Consider the following 24,745-nt stretch of genomic DNA (forward strand, 5'->3'; position numbering starts at 1 on the left):
TATGAATCTTATGTTGGAATGGCTCAACATAAGGAAATTCTATATATGGGTCCATTATTTGCGTTCTGAAATTCGATTATGATTACGACATTCCTTTTCATAATCTGAATTATGAGAACTTGGCAAATACAAATAGAAATATTATAGCAAAAGAATGGTCCAGTATCATGTCTTTATGTGAGACATCATGAATCGTGTCCCATATGCTTCAGATATAGGATCGATTGCATGTGCTATAATATTCATCTGTTTTAAATTTTTTCAAATGCCCAGAGCATTAAGAGGGAAAAGTACTAGAACTAGATGTGACTAATTTGATTAAGCAATTGTTAAGGACAATCTAAGGTTTACCAAAGATTGGTTTCTCAGGAACAGTTGGAAGTATAGTGTTAATTTTGGAAGGACCATATTGACATATTCTGAAAAGAGGCAACTCTTGTTCAGGAGTGATAGTCAAAATGGGAATATGGAAATGTTCCCGTAGGTGGAAGTTATTCATCAAATCTGTTTAAGATTAGGAAACTGAATGCATGAAGGATGTTCAAGGGAATGTACTTTGAATTTGAGACTTCGTTTGCATGGAGTGATCTTCGTTGGAATACTTTGTAATGTCTGTTGACAAGTCTTTGTGACTAGTGTGCATAATCATTACAAGAGGATCAATGCATATAAGTTTAGAATCTAACAGATTTTAGTAAATTGTAGGAATTTGGAATTCTTACATTTACGATAAGGATTTGGGATTGTGAAATAAGTATCATTGGAATTATGTTCAATCGATCTATTTCACATAGTAAAAATCATAGACAAACTTAGTGTGCATACTTGGTGTATGGCATAACTAATTCTTGGAAAAACATAGTGTGCATACTTGGTGTGTGGCATGAGTAGTGTTTAGAAAACATAGTGTACATGCTTGGAGCATGGGACAACTATTATTTTTAATTCAAGTATAAAGTTGATAGTTTGAAACAATATGCAATAAATAATGTGTAATGAATATGGTGATAAATAAAAGATGTTCTATTTATATTCATAAGTTCTGAGACCATATTTGATTCGATTATTCTTGTGTTTCACTTTGCATGTTTTGACTTCCATAATAACTAGGTCATTCTTCCTGAATGACTAAGTTATTAAAACCATCCACAGTCGGTCATATGTTGGAAGTAGATATGAATCAAGACTGTCATGAAGCTGGATTGTAAATGTCCAAGGTATGGGACATACCAAGAGTTGCTGCAACATTCATGAGTGCTCATAAGTTCTGAGTATTGGATTCAACCCACGCTCACTGGTATCACTGCATGGAATTTATCTCGAGTGATCGTGAGATGGTAATATCATATAATTCTTCAAACCTAGAGATACGACTTGTTGCCTATGAGTTGGTTATACATTGATTGTACGAAAACGCATTGGTAACTCGATGTTATAAAACGTGCCTTTGTATATGATTCACCAAGTAGTAGAACAAGCATATGAGTCAAACTTTATCTGTTCCTTCTTGGATTAGAAGCGTTATTTGGGCCCCTCGATGATTTTGTGTTGACCCATGTACCGGGCCCGGTCAGAACTAAGTTGATGTGTTCAATTAAGTTCTATGTCAAACAAATCGGAAATCGGGAAACAAACTGCTGGACAATAAGTAAGACATTGTTCCATGTATTTGTCCGGGTGATATCTAGAACATAGGATTATATGATCACTTATCTTAAATGGAGTATCATCATCCTCTCAGTTCCGCGAGACCTTGAAAGAGCTACGATTGCTGATTGGTTCCTGAAGTCATTCTTGCAGTTATAGTTATTAGACTTATCCAAGTGGGAGACTGTTGGATTAGGTGTCTAAGTTCATAACTATTCCTGGAATGTACTTGACCCGGTTGGCGTGGTCCATTTGGGTTGCATGGCATTGCAACACTTGGATAGACTTAATGAGAGAAAGGACACTTAAGGATTATTAATATATTATAAGTTCCAATAAATTAATAATATTATTTAATTAGTATTGATCAAAGAATTAATTTGGAATTAATTAAGTGATCAAAAAGAGACCAATTAAATATATGGGGTTCATTATGTAAATCATCTATTCTTTTATAGTGGGCTAATGATCCATGGTTTATTGGATTGGGCTAAATCCATAAGGTACTCCATGGATGCTCCATGGAGTTTACAAGCCCATGGATCATGGAATATGGAAAGCCATGACAATTAGGGTTTACATGGTGTAACCCTACTTGTGTCACAACTATATAAAGACCCCTAGTCTAGCAAAATCGGTACTACTTGTACAAGATAGAGGGCAATCTGATTTTGAGGTTTAGTGAACTTATCTCAAGGCTATTCCAAGAGTTGTAGTGTTGTGTGAGACATTTGAGGCATGACACTTGAGGTGCTAGGCTCACAAGGTTCTCAAGGAATTCAAACTACAAAAGGTATGTTCTTCTTCTAGCATTTATGTTTAAAAGTTCCCCATGGTATGCTAGATAGGTTATGAACCTTGGAAAATCAATTTTGCATGTATCATAGTAAAACATAGATCCAGGGTTTCTAGGGTTGCATGTACAACCTAGGAGTGTTAAATGCTCAAAACCCTTCAAAATAGACCTGGTATCCTGTTGGAATAGACCGAAGGGGCAAGTCAAGCACCCATATATGCTCAATATTATCCGGTTGAAATAGAACGAAGGGGCAGGACGAGTACCCAGATATGCTAGGCAGTGTCCGGTTGAAATAGACCGAACGGGTAAACTGGCACCCATATATTATTGGCAATATGCTTACTATTGGTATGTGGTATGGTGGGGAAAATCACTATGCTTTGTGCTTACTGTTTCAGTTTGTGTTTCAGGTACTTCCAGCTCGAAGGGGAAGGGGTCGGCTTGATCGCGTCGCATCACACTATGATTTTCCGCATTAGAGATTTTGGGACTTATGCTCTGATAATGTTTTCCACGGATTGTTTTGATTATACACTATAACTATCTTGTGTTTTCTTGGTTTTAGGAATCAATGATGTTCTGTGTTTGTGAATTTGGTAAACTTAAAAATGAAAATTTTTAGTCATATTTTTGGGATGTTACAAGTTGGTATCAGAGCCTTGGTTTGAGGGATTCGGACATACTCTTGGGTGTGTTTGAACTCAAACTGAGGGTTTGATAGACTTTCATAAGAAAAACATTTTTTAAGAAACTTAATAAAAGACAAGATGTATGATGAGTAACTTTTCCCTAAGATACCGATATATGTTATCTGCTATGAATTGATTTATGAATATGTGAACTGCATGCATGTTAGGACTAGGGATCTACTCAAATTTTGCATGATAAGATGCTAGGAGAGATGCCTTATATGCCTGCTATAGGAGCTGGTAGGCTTGCATGCTAGTACTGATTTTTTTATAAAATGGCCTGATTAGGGTATGTTTGCTTCTTGTTACCCAAAACCCGAATGCTGCTTGCTTCATGCTTCTAGGAATTCTAACTAACTTCAGTTAACTAGTGAGCGAATGCGCCAAGTTACATGCTATGCGAACCAAATAATTTTAGAAGGTTGGGTTTGGCTCTACTGTGCAGCTCTTGTTTGAGTCAAACCGTTGTAAAGTAAGATCTCTCATTTGAAGAATTCTCTAGTTTTAGTAATATGTACCTGTATTCGTGCGCTAGTTAGAGGAAGTTGTGGGAGTCCTTTCGGCAGCTGAGGGCAGTATGTGGAGAGAGTTGTGTCTTAGGGAGGTGTCTAGGAAGAGATTATTTCCAAGAGCCTTACATGGTTTCAATTGTATGATTGGATAGGAAGTGACCTGGAAGATTCAAAACAATCCTCGAGGAAAGTACGGATAGATGTGGAAGGTAGTATGGGCCCGTACTACTAAAAGTAGAGGATCCGTACTCGATTCGGGGAGTGCCGCGAGGAAGCCATGAGAGCTTGTAGAATGTGAAATCTCACAATTTGTATTCATGATCCTGATGGTTGTATGGTTTGTTTCGGAATGGTTATGCATTGGGAGGTCTGGCCATGGAGACTATGACCTGGCTGGATTTTGTGACTAGGTTCCGGGCAGAGTTCGTGCCATCAGTGGAGGTTCAGCAGCTGGCGAGGGAGTTTTTGGACATGAGACAGACGACGGAGACTATGGCGGAAATTACCGCCAAGCTCAGGGAGAGGGCCTTGTTGGTGCCCCAATATGCAGCTGATGAGGAGATGAAGAAAACCTGGTATCATGACATGTTGAGAGCATACATCAGGGAGTTTGTTAGTTATTCGGCATGCCCGACTCTGGATGAGATGATTGCCAGGGCGCGGGAGTGAGAGATCGATATGGAGCACATTGGGAAGAGGAAGGCAGAGCCTGTTCTGACTATTGGGGTTTCAGCGAAGAAACCCAAGGGATTCGACCCGAGGTCGAAGGGCAACTAGGGTCAGGGCCGCTGTGGGAAATGCGGCAAGTCACATGAGAGAGCTTATAGGTCAGGGGGCTCAGGCTGCTACAAGTGCGGCAAGACTGGACATTTTAGCAGGGATTGTAATGCCCCTACTCCCACCATTCAGACATCAAACTTTATTTTCTTTCATTGCAATAAGAGGAGCCACAAGAAGGCCTTCTGCCCGAGTCTAGCCTCAGGAGCACCCGTGATGGTGCCAGCTCCAGTGACCCTGCAGATCACAGATGGCCGTCAGGGGAAGACAGATGCTCCAGTGGTGAGCAGCCGAGCCTTTCAGTTGACCGCCGAGGAGGCGTGGGCCACACCAGATGTGGTGACGAGTATGTTTCTTTCCCTTAACTTTTATTTTATGTCAATTTCGATACTCATATTTTTGTGTTTTGTTCTAGGATCGTTCCATGTGAATGATATTCCTGTTTTGGTATTGTTCGACTTGGTGGCCACCTGATCTTTCGTATCTCTTGCACTTAGCAATAGGTTTGTCGGATCCCCGAGTGTGTTAGGCTACCCGTTAGAGGTTGAGATTATTGATGAGCGGTCCGTCCGAGCATTGAGGGCCCATCGGGATTGTGTTTTGAGGATGTCGGAGAGCGTTACTCTATTGGCTTGGTTCCCATCCCTCTGTGCGGGAACAAGGTCATAGTAGGGATGGACTGGTTGAGCCCCAATGGGGCGGTAATTGATTGAGAGCACCAGTTAGTGTGTGTGCAGACCCCAAGTAGGGGAGATTTCGTGGTCCAGGGAGAGGGAGCTCAGCGTGGCCCTGTTTTATGTTCAGCTGCTAGGGCCAGACTCTATCTCCATCAGGGTTGTTCTGGGTTTGTCTCTTACGTTATGGATAATCGGGAGCAGGATAGAGCGACGATTGATGGGGTGCCAGTTATTCGAGAGTACCCAGACGTGTTTCCGGAGGATTTACCCGGATTGCCTCCGGAGAGGTAGGTGGAGTTCTGGATCGATCTGGTTCCTGGCGCATCCCCAATAGCCAAGGCACCATACCGATTAGCCCCACAGGAGATGCAGGAGTTTTCTACGCAGCTGCAAGAGCTGTTAGATAAGGGATTTATTCAGCCGAGTATCTTGTCGTGGGATGCACCGATCCTGTTTGTGAAGAAGAAGGATGGGTTGCAACGGATGTGTATTGACTACCGGGAGTTGAACAAGATAACGGTGAAGAACCGTTATCCACTCCCGAGGATTGATGATTTATTTGACCAGCTCCAGGGGCGTCTTGGTTTTTCATGATTGATTTGCGCTCGGGATACCACCAGATGAGGGTCAGGGAGGAAGATGTGCAGAAGACAGCCTTTCGGACTCGTTATGGCCATTACGAGTTTGTGGTGATGCCTTTTGGGGCTCACCAATGCCCTAGTCGCGTTCATGGACTTCATGAACCGCGTGTGCAGACCGATGTTGGATCGGTCGGTGATAATATTTATCGATGATATACTGGTCTATTCCAAGACCCAGGAGCAGAATCAGGAGCATCTGCGAGAGGTGTTGGATACCCTTAGGATGGAGAGGTTGTACACGAAGTTCTCCAAGTGTGAGTTCTGGTTGCGCGAGGTGCAGTTTCTAGGGCACCTTGTCAACCAGGACGGTATTTTGGTCGATCCGGCCAAAGTGGAGGCCGTGATGAGATGGGAAGTCCCGAAGTCTCCATCTGAGATTCGGAGCTTCCTTGGGCTAGCTGGATACTATCAGAGATTTATCCAGGACTTCTCCAAGATAACAGTACTCCTGACCCGATTGATGAAGAAGACTGCCGTTTTCCGTTGGGGGCCTGAGCAGCAGGCAACATTTTAGACTTTGAGGCAGAGGTTATGTGAGGCGCCGATTTTGACTCTGCCTGAGGGTGTCGAGGATTTCGTAGTTTATTGTGACGTGTCTATTTCGAGATTGGGCGCGGGCTTGATGCAGAGGGTACACATCATCGCTTACGCCTCGAGGCAATTGAAGCCTCACGAGGCACATTGCCCGACACATGATTTAGAGTTGGGGGCAGTGGGTTTTGCCCTCAAGATTTTGTGACACTACCTTTATGGGGTCCGTTGTACTATTTACACAGATCACAAGAGTCTGAGGTATTTGATGAATCAGCCAAATCTGAACATGAGGCAGCGTCGGTGGCTGGATGTGGTGAAGGACTATGATTGTGAGATCCTTTACCACCCGGGTAAGGCCAATGTAGTGGCCGATGCTCTTAGCCGCAAGGCAGTCGCGGCTCCGATCAGGGATATGACAGTGGTGACTCTGCTAGTGGAGTGGATTCGAGAGGCTCAACTGGAGGCTATGAAGGAGGAGTACCGGAAGAGCGAGCGCATCGTGGGTAAGATTTACTCCTTCGATTATGATAGTCACTGGTTATTGACACTTCATCGTAGAGTGTGGGTTCCGTACTCAGGCGGCGTGCGCCAAATCCTGATGGAGGAGGCGCACCAATCCATATTTTCCATCCATACCGGGGCGACAAAGATGTATAGAGATCTTCGTCCTGATTACTAGTGGCCCTGCATGAAGCGGGATGTAGCTTGGTATGTCGAGAGGTACTTGACCTGCAGGAAGGTCAATGCCAAACACCAGAGACCTCACGACAAGATGCTGTTGGATTAGGTGTCTAAGCCCATAACTATAATTGGTATGTACTTGACCCGAGAGTAGCATGGTCCCTTCGGGTTGCCTCACCAGAGCAATTTGATCGGATGGACTTTTGAGAAGAGGTTATTTATGATTTATTAATATATTATAAGTTCAAATATATTAATATGAAATCATGTTATTTAATTAGTATTGATCAAGAATTAATTTGGAACTAATTTAGTGATCAAAAGAGACTAATTAAATTAACGGGGACTGATTATGTAAATCAGTGATATATATTGTTTGGGCTATTGATCCATGATGGGCTAAGATTATGTAAGTATCCATGAAGTGTTAGCCCACATTAATATGGATCATAACCCAAGTGTATGGATTAGGTTTTACCCATGACTCTTGGATTCCATATATATATATATATATATATATATATATATATATATATATATATATATATATATATATATACATATATATATATATATATATGACACCCCTTTGGCCTAAAATGGGTTGAACATGTATTCTTGGAGAAGCATAGCCGAAGTTTAGTGCTCCATATTCTCTCTCAAAAGTCCTCCATTTGTTCATGGTGTTTGTGAGCCATTTGAGGCATCACATTTGAGGTGCTAAGTTCTTAAAGGCCAAAACTACAAGCTACAACAAAGATTTAATTCTATAACTCAATTATATGTTGTTTATGTCAATTATATGCTAGTTGTAGGCTTCATGCTTTGGAAACAATATTGCATGCATAGTTAGAGGAAACATAGATCCAAAGCATTAAGGGTTGTATGTGCACCATAGGATGTTGTAGTATACTAAAACCCAACAGTGGTATCAGAGCATATGATTGTTTTCTGTTATATTTGATGCATGGCTTATTTTTTTCAAAGCTAAAAAACTGTTCTGACAGCACCTACTCGACGAGTACATGCTTGGACTCAACGAGTAGGATGAATTTTGCCTTGAACTCGACGAGTACATGCTTGGACTCAACGAGGAGGATGAATTTTGCCTTGAACTCGACGAGTACATGCTTGGACTCAACGAGTAGGATGAATCTCGACGAGTCCATAGTTGGGCTCGACGAGTCGTATGATCAGATTGCAGTTTTTCGGGTTTTTTGGCCAGAATTTGATTAGGATCACTACCACAAACTGTTTTATATCATAAAATCTGTTTTTTCTGATATGGTAATGATTATCCTTGTCCAATTAAAAGATAATTGTCAAAATTTCAAGATTTGTATTAGTTTATATGATAGGTTAATTTCTTGTAAATTGTTGATATGAATTGCCTTGCTATATGAGTTAATTTAGATCATGAAATATATATGATAATTTTTCTTGGTAAAATTGGTCTTAAATGTTTTTTAAAGTCCTCCATAACTTGTCCTCAAGTTATGGAACATGAAAAGTTTTTTCATAAAAACCACATTAACTCATAAGTTATGGAAAACCAAAAGGTTTTAAAGAGTTACAAAACTTGTCCTCAAGTTTTGGTATTTGAAAAGTCTCAAATTAAGAAACTCTTGTAATTTAAAGGTTTCAAAAGATGCAACTCTAGGGTTCATAACTTAAAAGATTAATTAAATAGTTTTAATTTTGAATTTTTAATAACCTAGATGTTTTGAATAGTTCAATTACACCTTATGACTTTATTAAATTAATTAAAGTGTTTAATTAAAAGAGAAGTTTAATAAATCCATTATAACATGGTTTAAGATCAATTAAATTAAGAGTATAATTTATTAATAGATTAAACCACCAAGTATTTTAAATGTTTAAAATACACCCTTATACTATATAAAATTAAAAGTTTAATATATTATATATGTATAAGTAAAAGGTCAGTCTTATCGTTAGTAGGCCCCATTCACGAAGCCGGTCTATAAGAGGGGTATAAGGTTACTGCCTATAAGATGGTGGTTTAATGGGTGTCCACTCTCACTCACCGTTTCCTTGACTGGTGGAGGGTCGTTAGCCGAACGGGTAGGACAAGACATTAGTTCTCATTAAAAGTATAATGAAAATACCAAGTAACTAAACACTTATAAATTCCCAATCTTAGTTACTTAGGAAAAATGTGAATTTGGTGATAACCCATGAAATTGCACTTTACACCTTGTTAAGTCGTTAGTGGAGCGTGTATGGTTAACTGGCACACTAATCTGGGACTGACAATGTGTGGCAAAGGGTAGCTCGATGTTTGTCATAGATCAATGGAGCGTGTGTGGTTAACCGGCACATTGATTAGGTGATAAATGACATCGAGAGTACCAAGCTAATTTGCATGATTATTCACACCTCGTTTGTGATCCTCGGTATCCTAGTCATAAACTTGAAGGGGCTAATCGAGATTAACATGCCATTGAAAAGTTCAATGAATCTCAAAAGAATCTAGGAATTTCAATTCATTTAAAACTTAATAATCAATTTCGTTTTTCATGGTGGAAATTGCTAAATCGACATTTCCCTACCTTTAAATATTTTTCAATTGGATTACGGCATCCCTCTTCCGAATTGTAAAATATTGTGTTGGGTCCTAGCCTTAATATTTCATTTGGGTGTTATATTAAGGACTTAAATCAACACAACTTGAATTTCTCCCTTGTAGATGTCTAGTTCAGACTACTATGGTCTTCCCGAATCTTTTGGAAAAAGCTTTCTTTATAAAGATGACATTCCACAAGACGATCAAGGTGAAAGATTAATCCCTTGTTCGTGCTGCAGTGGAAATTCACTTCATCCACCTCCTCCAATAATTCTTCCTAACCCACAAGTTCAAAGACTTGAAAAGTTCAAGGTCACTCAAGCCCTATTGGCAAGCCAACACCAAGATGGAAGGTCTGTGTGTGCACATGTCTTGGAGATGACGTCACACATTGACAGGCTGGGAATGTTAGGAGTCGTTGTGTCAAGGAAGTTGGTTGTTGACTTGGTTCTTCAATCACTTCCTGAGTTGTATAGTCAGTTTGTTAAAGACTACTATATGACAGACCGCGACGTGACCCTTATTGATCTTACCTATTTGCTAATTGATGTTGAATCAGTAATGATTTGGCGCACTGGTAAAGCAAATTTGATTGGAAGATCTACTTCCCAAACTTCCATGGACATTGACAATGGTAACATTGGAAGTCCATAAAATCTTTCTCTTCCCAATGGAAAGGAATCGGCCATGGTCAAGTCATTTGACCAAATGGTAAAGAGAAAGGCTAAGTCTGAGATAGTCTCGTTTACCATTCCCAAAGAGTCCATATGTTTCAATTGGCAAGAGAAGGGGGCATTGGTTGCGAAGCTGCCATATTTACCTGAAAGATCGCAAGGATGGTAAAGTCAAAAAATTTTACTCTACTTCAGGATCAAAGTAATGAAAGGAAGCTTAAAGGAAGAGTATGTTGAGTGTGATCGCGAAGAGATGGATTTTTATCTCATGGTTCGATGATCAGATTTTTAAGCTGCTACTTAAGAGTTATGATAGATTGCTTAGAAATACGTAGTAACATAGTTTTCATTTGTAATTTCATTGTAAGGAAAAGTTTTCCGCATATTATAAATAAAGAAAATTTTGAAATTTATCTTGTTTTATATACCCTTGAAATGGCATTTGTGAAAATTGATGTTTGTATACTTCTATTGTTAGCAATATGGATTTGATTATTTCGTTTGTGGTAGTGTCAAAATTTACCAAATAAGGAAAGATTCTCATCATCCAAGTTTCAGTTGGATAGAAACTTGGAATCATGCAACTTGTATTGTGTGATGAATGAGAACTTCATCTTTGGGAAATTAAGACTAATTCCTTGTTCACATGTATATGTGAGTCAAGTGAAGGACTAGGGGATCGAGTACACTTGGTTGTACGCTGATCAGGTCCACCACAAAGAACGATAAGATTATTCGTTATGATTTACTAAAGTTTAGTAAATATGGTTATGCTTACAAGATTAAGTGCAATTCTGAATCATTGGAAAAGTTTCAATGTATGACAGAACGAATAAGAAGAATCAAACTAGGCAGCAAGATAAAAGTTTCTCTAGTCTGAGAAGAAGGGAGAGTACTTTAGTATCGTGTTTTATGATCATCTTAGTGATTATGAAACCATATCACAATTGATCCTCTAAGGACATCTTAGTGCATTTGTATGGCTAAGAAGAGGAATCGTGAATTGTTGAAATGGTTAAATCAAGAAGATAAATCATACTACGTTCCAAAATCAGGTCTTAGAGTCATACTCCAAGATTGTAACTTGAGTGACATGGTCTTAAGAAAGGTTTATAACACTCATCAAATGTAGAGTAAAATATTTGTTACTCTTGTACATTTGAAATTGGTAAGTTGTGATGTTTTGAATAAGACAAAGACCAACTAAAACGAATTGTGTGAAGTGTTTGTCTTGATAAGAAACCGCACTAACTCTTGAATATTTGTTGTCAAGTAATGTTTCTTGACAAAGAGAATCTTATATATCAAGAGGTCAGTGGGAGTCTAAAAGATCTTGAAAAGTTTCAAGAACTAATCAAGAATGAAACTATTGTTTATCACTAGCACACGACTTGAGGTTTGGAACCTATCGTGTTGACATATTCTTGTTTCTGTGCCCATTCCAGTTAATTTGGCTACGCATGTGAGTTCTATGAGTTCTCAATTGTTTGCATAACAACCTGGAAGCAATGGTAGGCCCCTGTGCTGCCAGGTGACAAGAAATTAAGATTGAACAAGATCAGTCCATATGAGTTTGGATTTGTCACTAACCTTGTCTTGTGATTATGGTTATGACAAACTCACATGGATAGGAACACATACACCATAAAATATAAGCGTCATAAGGTTTCTCACTAATTCATGAAAATTATTGTGAGGAAACGCTTTCACTAAGTAGATTTTAAGGAGATAGCAATTGTGATATTTGCATTCTCAAATTTGATTATGATTACGACATCCCTCTTCATAGTTCGAATTGTGAGAAATGGAAAAAGGTCTAAACATTTGAGACTTATTGCTGTAAGTTAAAATTGTTTAGACATACATGTGAGCTATCTAAGGAAATGTGTATAAGTTTGATGAGCCTAGATAAAGTCTTATCGAAGCATCTTGTATCAGAAATATGAACTTTGGTAAGAAAGTCAACAAGTATTGATTTCTAGAAGTACAGCTGATTTATGGGTACATGTCCAAGCTAGTGGGAGCATAAGTGTTATGCTAGTAAGATAATAATTATTATGCTAGTGCGAGCAAAATTATTATGGTAAGTGTTGCGAGTTAGCAATGTTAATTATAGAAAACAAAAGTTTCAATTCGCAAAGTTGCAGGGTTTGAAAAGTTGTTTTGCTATAATTAAGGGAGAGGAATTCATACTTCATTACGAATATAAAAGCTTAGATTGAGATTTTAATCGAATTTAGTCATGGAAATATGTGAATGTTATGTTGAAATGATTCAACATAAGGAAATTCTATATGTGGAAATATTATAGCGAAATACTGGTAAACTATCATGTCTTTATGTAAGACATTATTAATCATATCCCATATGCTTCGGATATAGGATCGATTGCATATGCTATAATATTAATTTGTTCTAATTTTCCAAATGCCTAGGGAATTAAGAGGGAAAAGGGACTAGAACGAGATATGACTAAAATGGTTAAGCAATTGTCGAGGACAATCTGAGGTTTACCAAAGATTGGTTACTTATGGACAATTGGAAGTATAGTATAAGTTTTGGAAGCTTCATATTGACAAGTTCTGAGAAGAGGTAACTCTTGTTCAGAAGTGCTAGTCATATGGAATTATGGAAATGTTCCATAAGTGGAAGTTAATCATAAAATCTGTGTAAGATTAGAAACCTTAATGCAAGAAGGATGTTCAAAGGAATGTACTTTGTGTGGGTTTTAGTATACTACAACATCCTATGGTGCACATACAACTCTAAATACCTTGGATATATGTTTTCTCTATTATACATGCAAATGGTTTCCAAGGCATTAAACCTATAACTAGCATGCATTTGACATAAACCCTATAATATACTAGTTAGGGAAACATACCTTTTATGTGGCTTGAAGTCTTGATGTATTTGGCCTTAAGAGCTTAGCACCAATAGTATGAAATGCCTCAAATGGAATCACAACACACCTAGGACAAAGGTGGCTCTTGAGAGAGAATTCCATGCACCAAAACACCTTCATATTTCTCTAAGAAAAGAAGTGGTGATTTTGGCTATGGAGTAACCTATTTATATGTAGGATTCCAAGGGTCATGGGTATAACCCATAATCCATACCCATGGGTTTTATGATCCATGGTTCATGTGGCCCAACTCTTTATGTATCCATATATAAACTTGGTCCAACATGGATCATAAGCCCAACACATATAAATATAACTAATTATCATAATTACTCCCCATAGATTTAATTAGTCTCTTTTGATCACTAAATTAATTCCAAATTAATTCTTGATCGATACTAATTAAAACATATGATTTCATATTAATATATTATAACTTATAATATATTAATAAACCATAAATAACCTTCTCTCAAAAGTCCATCCTAACAAATTGTCCTGATGATATGCAACCCAAATGGACCATGCTACTCTCGGGTCAAGTACATACCAATAATAGTTATGGGCTTAGACATCTAATCCAACAGTCTCCCACTTGGATAAGTCTAAAACTATTATTGCAAGTACGACTTCATAACCCGACTAGCAATCGTAGCTCTTAAAGCCGCTGTCGAACTCTGAACAAATCAATGACGCGTCCATTAGATAAGGGATCATATATTCCTCCATTCTAGATATCATATGGACTGAGACATGGATTATAATCATTCTCTCTGTCCATTTGTTGTTTCCCGATTTTTGATTTATGATGACTGACTGATTGAACAAATCAAATCAGTCCTGGCTTGGCCAAGCACTCACATGTGTCATCGCTAAATCATCGAGGGGCCGACAGATATCGCTTTTATCCCGAAGGTAAAAGGAATGGATAAACTTCGACTCATATGGCTTGTTCTACTACTTGTTGAATCATACACAAAGGCACGATTTATAACATCGAGTTACCAAATGCGTTTTCGTGCAATCAATGTATAACCAACTCATAGTAACAACTCATATCTCTAGGTTTGAAGAATATAAGATATTATCGTCTCATGATCACTCGTGATAAAATCCATGAAGTGATTCAAATGAGCGCGGGTTGAATCCAATACTCAGAACTTATGAGCACTCATGAGTGTTGTAGCACCACTTTGTCCACCAACTTGGACCTCTACAAACCAACCCATGACAGTCTTGATTCATATCTACTTCCAACATATGACCGACTGTGGATGGTTTGAATAACTTAATCATTCAGGAAGAGCGACTTAGTTATTCTGGAAGTCAAAACATGCAAAGTGAAACACAAGAATAAATGAATCAAATATGGTATCAAACCCTATGAATATAAATAAACACTTTTATTTATCACCATACTGATTACTCATTATTCATTGTTTCGGTTTTATCAACTTTATACTTGAATTAAAAACACTAGTTGTCCCATGCTCCAAGCATGCACGCTATATTTTTCTTAAACAATAGCTTTGCCATACACCAAGTATGCACTCTATGTTTGTCTATGATCCTTACTTTGTGAAATAAACCAATTGAACATAATTTCAATGATTCTAATTTCACACTCCCAAATCCTTATCGAAAAATGTGAGAATTTCAAATTCCTATCATTTATCGAAATCTGTTTAGATTTTAAACTTATATGCACTGACCCTCCTGTAATGAATATGTACAAAGTCACAAAGACTTGTCAACAGTCATTATAAGGTATTCCAATGGAGATCAACTCCATGGAAACTAAGTCTCATATTCAAAGTACATTGCTTTGGACATGCTTCTTGCATTAAGTTTTCTAATCTTACACATATAACTTCCACCTATGGAGACAACTCCATATTCTCATTTTGACTATCACTTCTGAATAAGAGATGCCTCTTTTCAGAATATGTCAATATGGTCCTTCCAAAATTAGCACTATACTTCCAACTGTTCCTGAGCAACCAATCTTTGGTAAACCTCAGATTGTCCTCGACAATTGCTTAATCATTTTAGTCATATCCAATTCTAGACCTTTTCTCTTCTTAATGCCTCTGGTCATTTGGAAAAATTTAGAAATGACAAATATTATAGCACATGCAATCGATCCTGTACCCAAAGCAAATGGTACACGATTCATGATGTCTCACATAAAGACATGATTCTAGACCAGTCTTTTGCTACCATATTTTTATTTGCCATGTTTTCAAAATTTGACTATGAAGAGGGATGCCGTAATCATAATCGAATTTTGAGAACGCAATATATAGAATTTCCTTAAGTTGAACCAATCCAACATGAAATTCATATATATATATATTCTTGACTAAAGATGATTAAGGTCTCAATCTAAGCCTTTAGAACTGAAATGAGGTATATCCTCTCCCTTAATTATAGCAAAACAACTTTTTCAATCCCTGCAGCCTCACGAATTGAAACTTTTGTTTTCTATAATTAACATTGCTAACTTGCAACACTAACAATAATTATCATGCTCCCACTAATATGATGATTATTAGCATAACACTTATGCTCCCACTAGCTTTGACATGTACTCAGAAATCAGCTGGACTTCTAGAAATCAATACTTTATTGACTTTCTTACCAAAGTTCAGATTTCTGATACGAGATGCTTTGATAAAACTTTATCAAAATCATACACCTTTCCTTAGATAGCATGCATGTGTGTCTAAACAATTTCAGAACTATGGAAAGGGATGTCGTAATCATAGTCTCAATTGTTTAGACCTTTTGCCATCTGCTTCAAATCTACTTGGTGGAAGTGTTTCCTCACCATCATTTTCATGAATCGGAGAGAAACCTTATGACCCTTAGATTTTATGGTGTATGTGTTCTTATCCATGTGAATCGTCAAAACCATAGTCACAAGACAAGGATAATGACAAATCCAAACTCATATGGACTGAACTTATGCAATCTTAACTTCTTGCCACCTGGCAGTACAGGGCCTGCCATTGCTTCCAAGTTGTTATGCAACCAATTGAGAACTTTCAGAACTCCTATGCAAAGCCAACTTTAACTGGAATGGGCACAGAATATGTCAACACGATAGGTTATAAACCTCAAGTCGTGTGCTAGTGAAGAACCTCAGGTTTTATTCTTGATTAGTTCTTGAAATTCTTTTTAGGATCTTTAAGACTCCCACTATCCTCTTGACATATAAGATTATCTTGCCAAATATTCAAGAGATAGTGCGGATTCTTTATCAAGACAAACACTTCACACAATTGGCCTTAGTTGGTCTTTGTTTTATCCAAAACATCACAACTTACCAATTTCAAATGTACAAGAGTAGGACACTTTTACTCTTACATTTGAAAAGTGTTTTAAACCTTTCTTTAAGATATGTCACTCAAGTTACAATCTTGGAGTATGACTCTAAGAATTGTTTTGGAACGAAGTATGACTCATCTTCCTGATCTAACCATTTCAACAATTCATGACTCCTCTTCTTAGTCATAAGAATGCACTAAGATGACCTTTAGAGGACTAATTGTGATATGATTTCTAAATCATTAAGATGATCACAAACATGATAATAAAGTACTCTCCCATCTTTTCATATTTGAGAAACTTTTATCTTTCTGCCTAATTTGATTCTTCCCATTCGTTCTGCCATACATTGAGACTTTTCCAATGTTTCAGAATTATACTTAAACTTGTAAGTATAACCATATTTACTAAACTTTAGTAAATCAAATAGTCTTAACGAGCTTTGTGGTGGACATGACCAGTGCACAAGAATGTGTACTCGATCCCTTTAGTCCTTCACTTGACTCACACATCCATGTGAACAAGTAATTAATCTTGATTTTCCAATGCTTGAAAGTTCTCATTCATCATACTATTCAACTTGCATGATTCCAAGTTTCGGTCCAATTGAAACTTGGGCGATGAGGAACTTTCCTGATTTGGTAAATTTAGACACTACCACAAATGAAAGAATCAAATCCATTTTCCAATATTGCTGTCAGTGGAATCATATAAGCAACAATTTTCCACAAATGCCATTGTAAGGATATTTCAAATAAATAAAATTAAACAATTTTCTTTTATTTTAAAACTTTGCGGAAAAACTTATCCTTACAATCCACATGGAAAATTGTTGTTATCTATTCGTTGCTCAAAATTCTGATGCGATCGAAATCCACCTTCGCGATCAGAATCAACATATACTTCCTTTAAGATTTCTCTCTATTCTTTGATTCTTAAAACATCAACATGTGACCCAGTCACATCATGTAATGAGGATCTCAGAATAGAACTTAACAGAGTTAGATAATGGGCTCTACCTGATGTAGAGTCAAACTTATTGACTTTAACATCCTTAGGTAAATTTGGCAGCTTTGCAATCAACGCCCCTTCCTTTGGCAAAATAAACATATGGACCCTTTGGTAATGGGACTATCTCAGACTTAGCCTTTCTCTTTACCATTTGGTCAACCGGGTTGACTATGGCCAATCCCTTTCCATTGGGAAGAGAATGCTTTTTCTGGATTTCCAGTGTCACCATTGTCACTGTCCATAAAGTTTTTTGGAGGTTGATCTTCTAATCAAATTTGCTTTACTATTGTTCCAAATCATTGCTGATTCAGCAGCACCAAGCAAATAGATATGATCATTAAGGTTCATGTCATAGTCTGTTTCATAGTAGTCCCAAAGGAACTCACTATGTGACTTAGAAAGTGATTGAACATCCAACTTTCTCAAGACTTTGACACCCAACTCTCCCAGCTTGTCAATATGTGACTTCATCTCTAAGATGTGATCACACATAGACCTTGCTTGCCATTAGGGCTTGAGTGACTTTGAACTTGTGGGTTAGGGAGAATAATTGGAGGAGGTGGAGGAAGTAAAGTTCCAAGAGATTTGGGAAGATCATAGATGTCTGAACTAGACATCTTTTAGGAGATATTCAAGATAGTTGATCTAAAGTCCTTAATATAACACCCAATATGAAATATTAAGGCTAGGATCCAACAACCTATTTATAACTGGAAGAGGGATGCCGTAATCCGAGTTATAAAATAGTTGAAGGTAGGTAAATGACGATTTACCAATTTCCACCATGAAAAACGAAATAATGTAATTAGGTTTTTAATTGGATTTGAAACTCCTAGATCTTTTAAGATTCATTGAACTTTTCAATGGCATGTTTCAACCTCGAGTGTGCCCTTCAGGTTTTGTGACTGGGATGTCGAGGATCACAAAACAAGGTGTGAAGTAACCATGCAAATACACTTGGTACCCTTAATATTTACCCCTTAATCGATGTGCCGGTTAACCACACGAGCTCCACCGATACTATGATAAATATTAAGTTACCCTTTGCCTACTTTGTTAAATCCAGGTTAGTGTGCCGGTTAACCACACACGCTCCACTAACGGTTTAAACAAAGTGCAAAGTGTAATTTCATGGATTAGCACCTTATTCACATTTTCCTAAGTAACTAAGATTGGGAATTTATAAGTGTTTAGTTACTTAGTATTTATCATTAATACTTTTAATGAAGGGAGAATTATAGTCCTTGTTCTACCCGTTCGGCTAACGACCCTCCACCAGTCAAGGAAGCGGTGGGTGAGAGTGGACACCCATTAAACTGCCATTTTATAGGCAGTAACCTTATACCCCCCTTATAGACCGGCTTCGTGAATGAGGCCTACTAATGGTAAGACGACTTTATCTTATACATATCTATATAATTAAAATTATAATAATAGTATAAGGGTTGAATTTTAAACTTTTAAAATTCTAAGGTCTAGTTTGGAATTAAAGTATACATGGGGGGTAACTTTACAAATTCCAAAACTTGTGGACAAGTTTTGAAACCTTTCAAAACTCTTGGATTTTTCATAACTTATGAGTTTAATTAAGGTTTAATGAAAAAAAATTCAAGTTCCATAACTTGAGGACAAGTTATGGAAGGCGTTAAATCATTTAATGATGACATTAAAAATAGTGACTTTTCTATTTTCATAACCTATGAGACTTAATGACACTTTAAAAAGAAAAACTCTTCACTTTCCATAACTTGAGGACAAGTTATGGAGTTCATAAAAACCATTAAGATCAAATATTCCAATTAACACAATAATCAAATAATTTTTGTATGATCTAGATTAAACTCATAAGTAAAGATAATTCACATCAACAATTTTCAAGAAATTAGATAATCATATAAACTAATACAAATTTTGAAACTTTGACAATTATCCTTTGAAGACTCTTGGAATTCATAACCTAAAGAGTTAATAAATGAGACATTTCACATCCATAACTTATGGAAGTTTCAAAACTCTTAAGATCATAACTTTAAAAAAAAACTTTTGAGTTCTAAAATTTTATGACAAAATTTGTAACTCCTTAAAACCATTTAGATCAAACTTTTAAAACAAATAAAATAATCATATCATTCTATCTTTTAATAAATTGACCTAATTCAACTCTTGTAGTAAAGTGACTCAAATTTTATAAATAATTAGTTTTTCATAAAATCAAGTAATTATCATAAAATTTGACAAACTTCATGTTTTTTTTCTTTTTTTTTTCCTTCAACTTGAAAAAAAAATACATTTGCATCAAATATAATAGAAAACAACCCATGGCTCTGATACCACTGTTGGGTTTTAGTATACTACAACATCCTATGGTGCACATACAACTCTAAATACCTTGGATCTATGTTTTCTCTATTATACATGCAAATGGTTTCCAAGGCATTAAACCTATAACTAGCATGCATTTGACATAAACCATATAATATACTAGTTAGGGAAACATACCTTTTATGTGGCTTGAAGTCTTGATGTATTTGGCCTTAAGAGATTAGCACCAATAGTATGAAATGCCTCAAATGGAATCACAACACACCTAGGACAAAGGTGGCTCTTGAGAGAGAATTCCATGCACCAAAACACCTCCATATTTCTCTAAGAAAAGAAGTGGTGATTTTGGCTATGGAGTAACCTATTTATATGTAGGATTCCAAGGGTCATGGGTATAACCCATAATCCATACCCATGGGTTTTATGATCCATGGTTCATGTGGCCCAACTCTTTATGTATCCATATATAAACTTGGTCCAACATGGATCATAAGCCCAACACATATAAATATAACTAATTATCATAATTAGTCCCCATAGATTTAATTAGTCTCTTTTGATCACTAAATTAATTCCAAATTAATTCTTGATCGATACTAATTAAAACATATGATTTCATATTAATATATTATAACTTATAATATATTAATAAACCATAAATAACCTTCTCTCAAAAGTCCATCCTAACAAATTGTCCTGATGATATGCAACCCAAATGGACCATGCTACTCTTGGGTCAAGTACATACCAATAATAGTTATGGGCTTAGACATCTAATCCAACACTTTGAATATGAGACTTCGCTTCCATGGAATTGGTTCAATAACCAATGTCCAAAGGGAATACTTTGTAATATCATTGGCATAGTCTTTGCGACCTTTGTGCATTGACATTACAAAATGATTATTGCATTTAATTTTCAAATCTAACAGATTATAGTAAATGGAAAGAATTTGGTATTCTTACACTTACTATAAGGATTTGGAATTGTAAAATGAGCATCATTGAAATGTTGTCAATTGATCTATTTCACAAAGAAAGGACCATAGGCAAACGTAGTGTGCATGCTTGGAGCATGGCATAACTATTGTTTTAATTCAAGTATTAAGTTGATTAATCGAAACATTATACGATGAATAATGTGTAATCAATATGGTGATTAAATAAAAGGTGTTTTATTTATATTCATAAGTTCTGAGCCCATATTGTATTCAATTATTCTTGTGTTTCACTTTGCATGTTTTGACTTCCCGAATAACTAGGTTATTCAAACTATCCACAGTGGATCATACTTTGGAAGTAGGTATTGAGGCAAGACTGTTATGAATCTGACTGTAGATTGTCTAGGTGTTTTAGACATAGCACAAGTTTGTTGCAGTGTTCATGAGTACTCCTAGAATAATAGTCGAGTATTGGATTAAACCCACGCTCGTCTGAATCACTTCATGGATTTTATTGAAAGAGCCCCTTTCTAAACTTTTGTATTTCTGAAATACCCAAACTTTCATACTCGACAATTGTTATCCCAAAACATGCTACTTGCATATTAAAAAAAACTATATTTTACATTGATAACTTGTTTACATAAGACTGGATACAAACCGACTATTACAAATTTTTATATGTTATATAACTTCCCAGGATACTATAAGTTATACATACATGAGTACAAAATACAATAGTTTCAAACTATTCAAAAATCTTCCAACAGTGTACGATTATACTGGTTACTTATCTCCAGCAAATTTGTTAAACATTGAGAGGGGTAAGCGGTGACGCTTAGTGAGTTCAATAATAGATACAATATAACGTTATGCCATATATACACTTCAATATGGCAGAAGCAAGGAGGAACAAGGAACAACAAAGGCATATGTGAATAATGCGAAAAGCTTTCCATATCAATCAATGAGACATAACAATTTCCATACTTGATATACAATCAATAAAGTTTCAGCACAAGTGGCATAGAAAATACTCAGGAATATCATTTTGCTAGATTATTCAGGCTTTCAGCCTTATCTTAGCATACTGCCGAAGCCAAAGTGATGTCTATGTCATACACTTCATGGTCAATGGTACATACCAATACCCAAGTGATACCTATGTCATTCACTTCGTGGTCAGAGGTATAGTCTTGCTATAAAAATAGCAAAAATAATAACACGAGATGATAACATGGAAAAACACATAGCACATATAACACATAACATACAATTGTTCCTATATATTAAACTCACCGTGAAATAACCGGGGGTTAAAATAGTAATTTGGGCAGCACTTCGTTACTATAGTTAGCTTTCTTCGTTGAAAACCGGGCTCTGCGAAGGTAGAGCTTCAAAACCGAAAAGATAAATTTTTCGGGCTTCTCGGGAACTTCGGGGCGTGTTTTGGGTGTTGGAAATAATCCCGGGGCTTCGGGGGAGGTTGAAATAGTGGAAATATGGATTTAGGGGTGAAAATGTGTAACTTTCCTAACATTAGCCGGGAGGGTTCGCAGGCACTATTTATAGTGCGAGGTCCGGATCCGAAGCGAGAGGAAAGGAGGGCAGGTGGCACGAGGGTCGGACACGCGACATCAGGAGCGAGGCTCGGACGCAAGGCAGCTGGTGCTCTTCGGACTCGACACGGAGGAGACACGCGTCGGAAGGCCATTGGGCCGCGCATCGGAAGGTCTCCGGCTGAGTCACGACGTCGGACACGAGGTGCGTCTGGAGCGAGTGACGTGGCTTTTCGGGGTGAAGCTTATCCATGCGAAATTTCTCGAATTTTGTGCCAAAATCTTCTAAAATTCATAACTTTCGCATACGAGCTCAGTTTTTGACGTTTCTTATATGCACGCGTAGGGAAAATTATGCTCTACAACTTTCGTTTAGACTTCGTCGGATAATTTTGAATTTATTTTTAATATTATTATTTTTAACAGACCGGGACAGTAAAATCCGTTAAAATTTGATAACTTCTTCATCCGATGTCCGTTTTCGTCTGTCTTTTTACCGTTGTACTACTATTGACGAGACCTTCGATTCTCGTTTAGGTTGTGTCGGCTAAAAATCACTCGATCTAAAATTCGAGTTTTTAGCTGTCTACTGCTAAGCTGAAACTTAGAAAAATCATAACTTCCTCATACGAAGTCAGATTTGGGCGTTCTTTTTATGAAAATTCTCGATTTAACAAATACTACGACTTTCATTAAGATCACCAAGGCTAAAAAGTAGTTTATCAAAAACTCACTTTTTACGTCATTCGGCGTCGTGCCGGTTTTGTCGCGGATCTTCGATTGGTCATAACTTCTTCGTTATAACTTAGATTTCGATGAGGTTTTCGCCTAAATGTTTCTAACAAAATTATCTACAACTTTCATTAATAAAATTTTACTTATTTCAATTTTTATATTTTCGTTAAATTTTGATATTTATCTTTTAATTGGAATCTCATAAGACTTCCAATATTTTCCGAGTGATTCTAAACATAGTTTTACTTTATTTCTAGTAAAAACTATCCGTTAGAACTCAATACTCAATATCACATAATATTTCATAATATTATTTACTTAAAACACGATTTCAAAACGTGTATGTTACATTTATCACCAGTGATTGTGAGACGATAATATCTTATATTCTTAAAACAGAGACGTGTGAGTTGTAGCTTACAAATCGGTTGCACATTGATGATGCGTAAAACGCATTGTTGTGTGTGATTTGATGAGTAAATATAGCAAGCATATGTTTCGAAGTTTATCTATTCCTTTTACCCTTAGGGGGATAAAAGCGATATTTGTAGGCCCCTCGATGATTTAGTGATGACACCCTAAGCGCTTGGCCAAGCCTGAACTGATTTAATTTGTTCAGTTAGTCAGTTGTCATAAATCGGAAATCTGGAAAAACCAGATGGACAGAGAGAATGAATATAATCCATGACAAGTCCATATGATATCTTGTAGAATGGAGGAATATATGATCCCTTATCTAATGGACGCGTCGTTGACTAGGTCAGAGTTCGACGGCGGATTTTAAGAGCTACGATTGCTAGTCGGGTTGTGGAGTCGTACTTGCAATAATAGTTATTAGACTTATCCACGTAGGAGACTGTTGGATTAAGTGTCTAAGCCCATAACTATAATTGGTATGTACTTGACCCGAGAGTAGCATGGTCCATTTGGGTTGCCTTCACCAAAGCAATTTGATAGGATGGACTTTTGAGAAGAGGTTATTTATGATTTATTAATATATTATAAGTTCTAATATATTAATATGAAATCATGTTATTTAATTAGTATTGATCAAGAATTAATTTGGAATTAATTTAGTGATCAAAAGAGACTAATTAAATTAACGGGGACTGATTATGTAAATCAGTGATATATATATTGTTTCGGCTATTGATCCATGATGAGATAAGTTTATGTAAGTATCCATGAAGTGTTAGCCCACATGAAATATGGATCATAACCCAAGTGTATGGACTAGGGTTTACCCATGACTCTTGGATTCCTACACTATATATATGACACCCCTTTGGCCTAAAATGGGTTGAACATGTATTCTTGGAGAAGCATAGCCGAATTTTAGTGCTCCATATTCTCTCTCAAAAGTCCTCCATTTGTTCATGGTGTTTGTGAACCATTTGAGGCATCACATTTGAGGTGCTAAGTTCTTAAAGGCCAAAACTACAAGCTACAACAAAGAGGTAATTCTATAACTCAATTCTATGTTGTTTATCTCAATTGTATGCTAGTTGTAGGCTTCATGCTTTGGAAACAATATTGCATGTATAGTTAGAGGAAACATAGATCCAAAGCATTTAGGGTCGTATGTGCACCATAGGATGTTGTAGTATACTAAAACCCAACAGATGCAGTCGTTGGACATCCCCGTGTGGAAATAGGAGGAGATTACTATGGACTTCATCACTAAGTTTCCACGGACGGCGCGAGGAGTCGATGCAATATGGTTC

This window comes from Lactuca virosa, chromosome 8, assembly GCF_052849685.1.
Source record: "Lactuca virosa cultivar CGN04683 chromosome 8, Lactuca_virosa_CGN04683_v6, whole genome shotgun sequence".
NCBI lineage: Eukaryota > Viridiplantae > Streptophyta > Magnoliopsida > Asterales > Asteraceae > Lactuca > Lactuca virosa.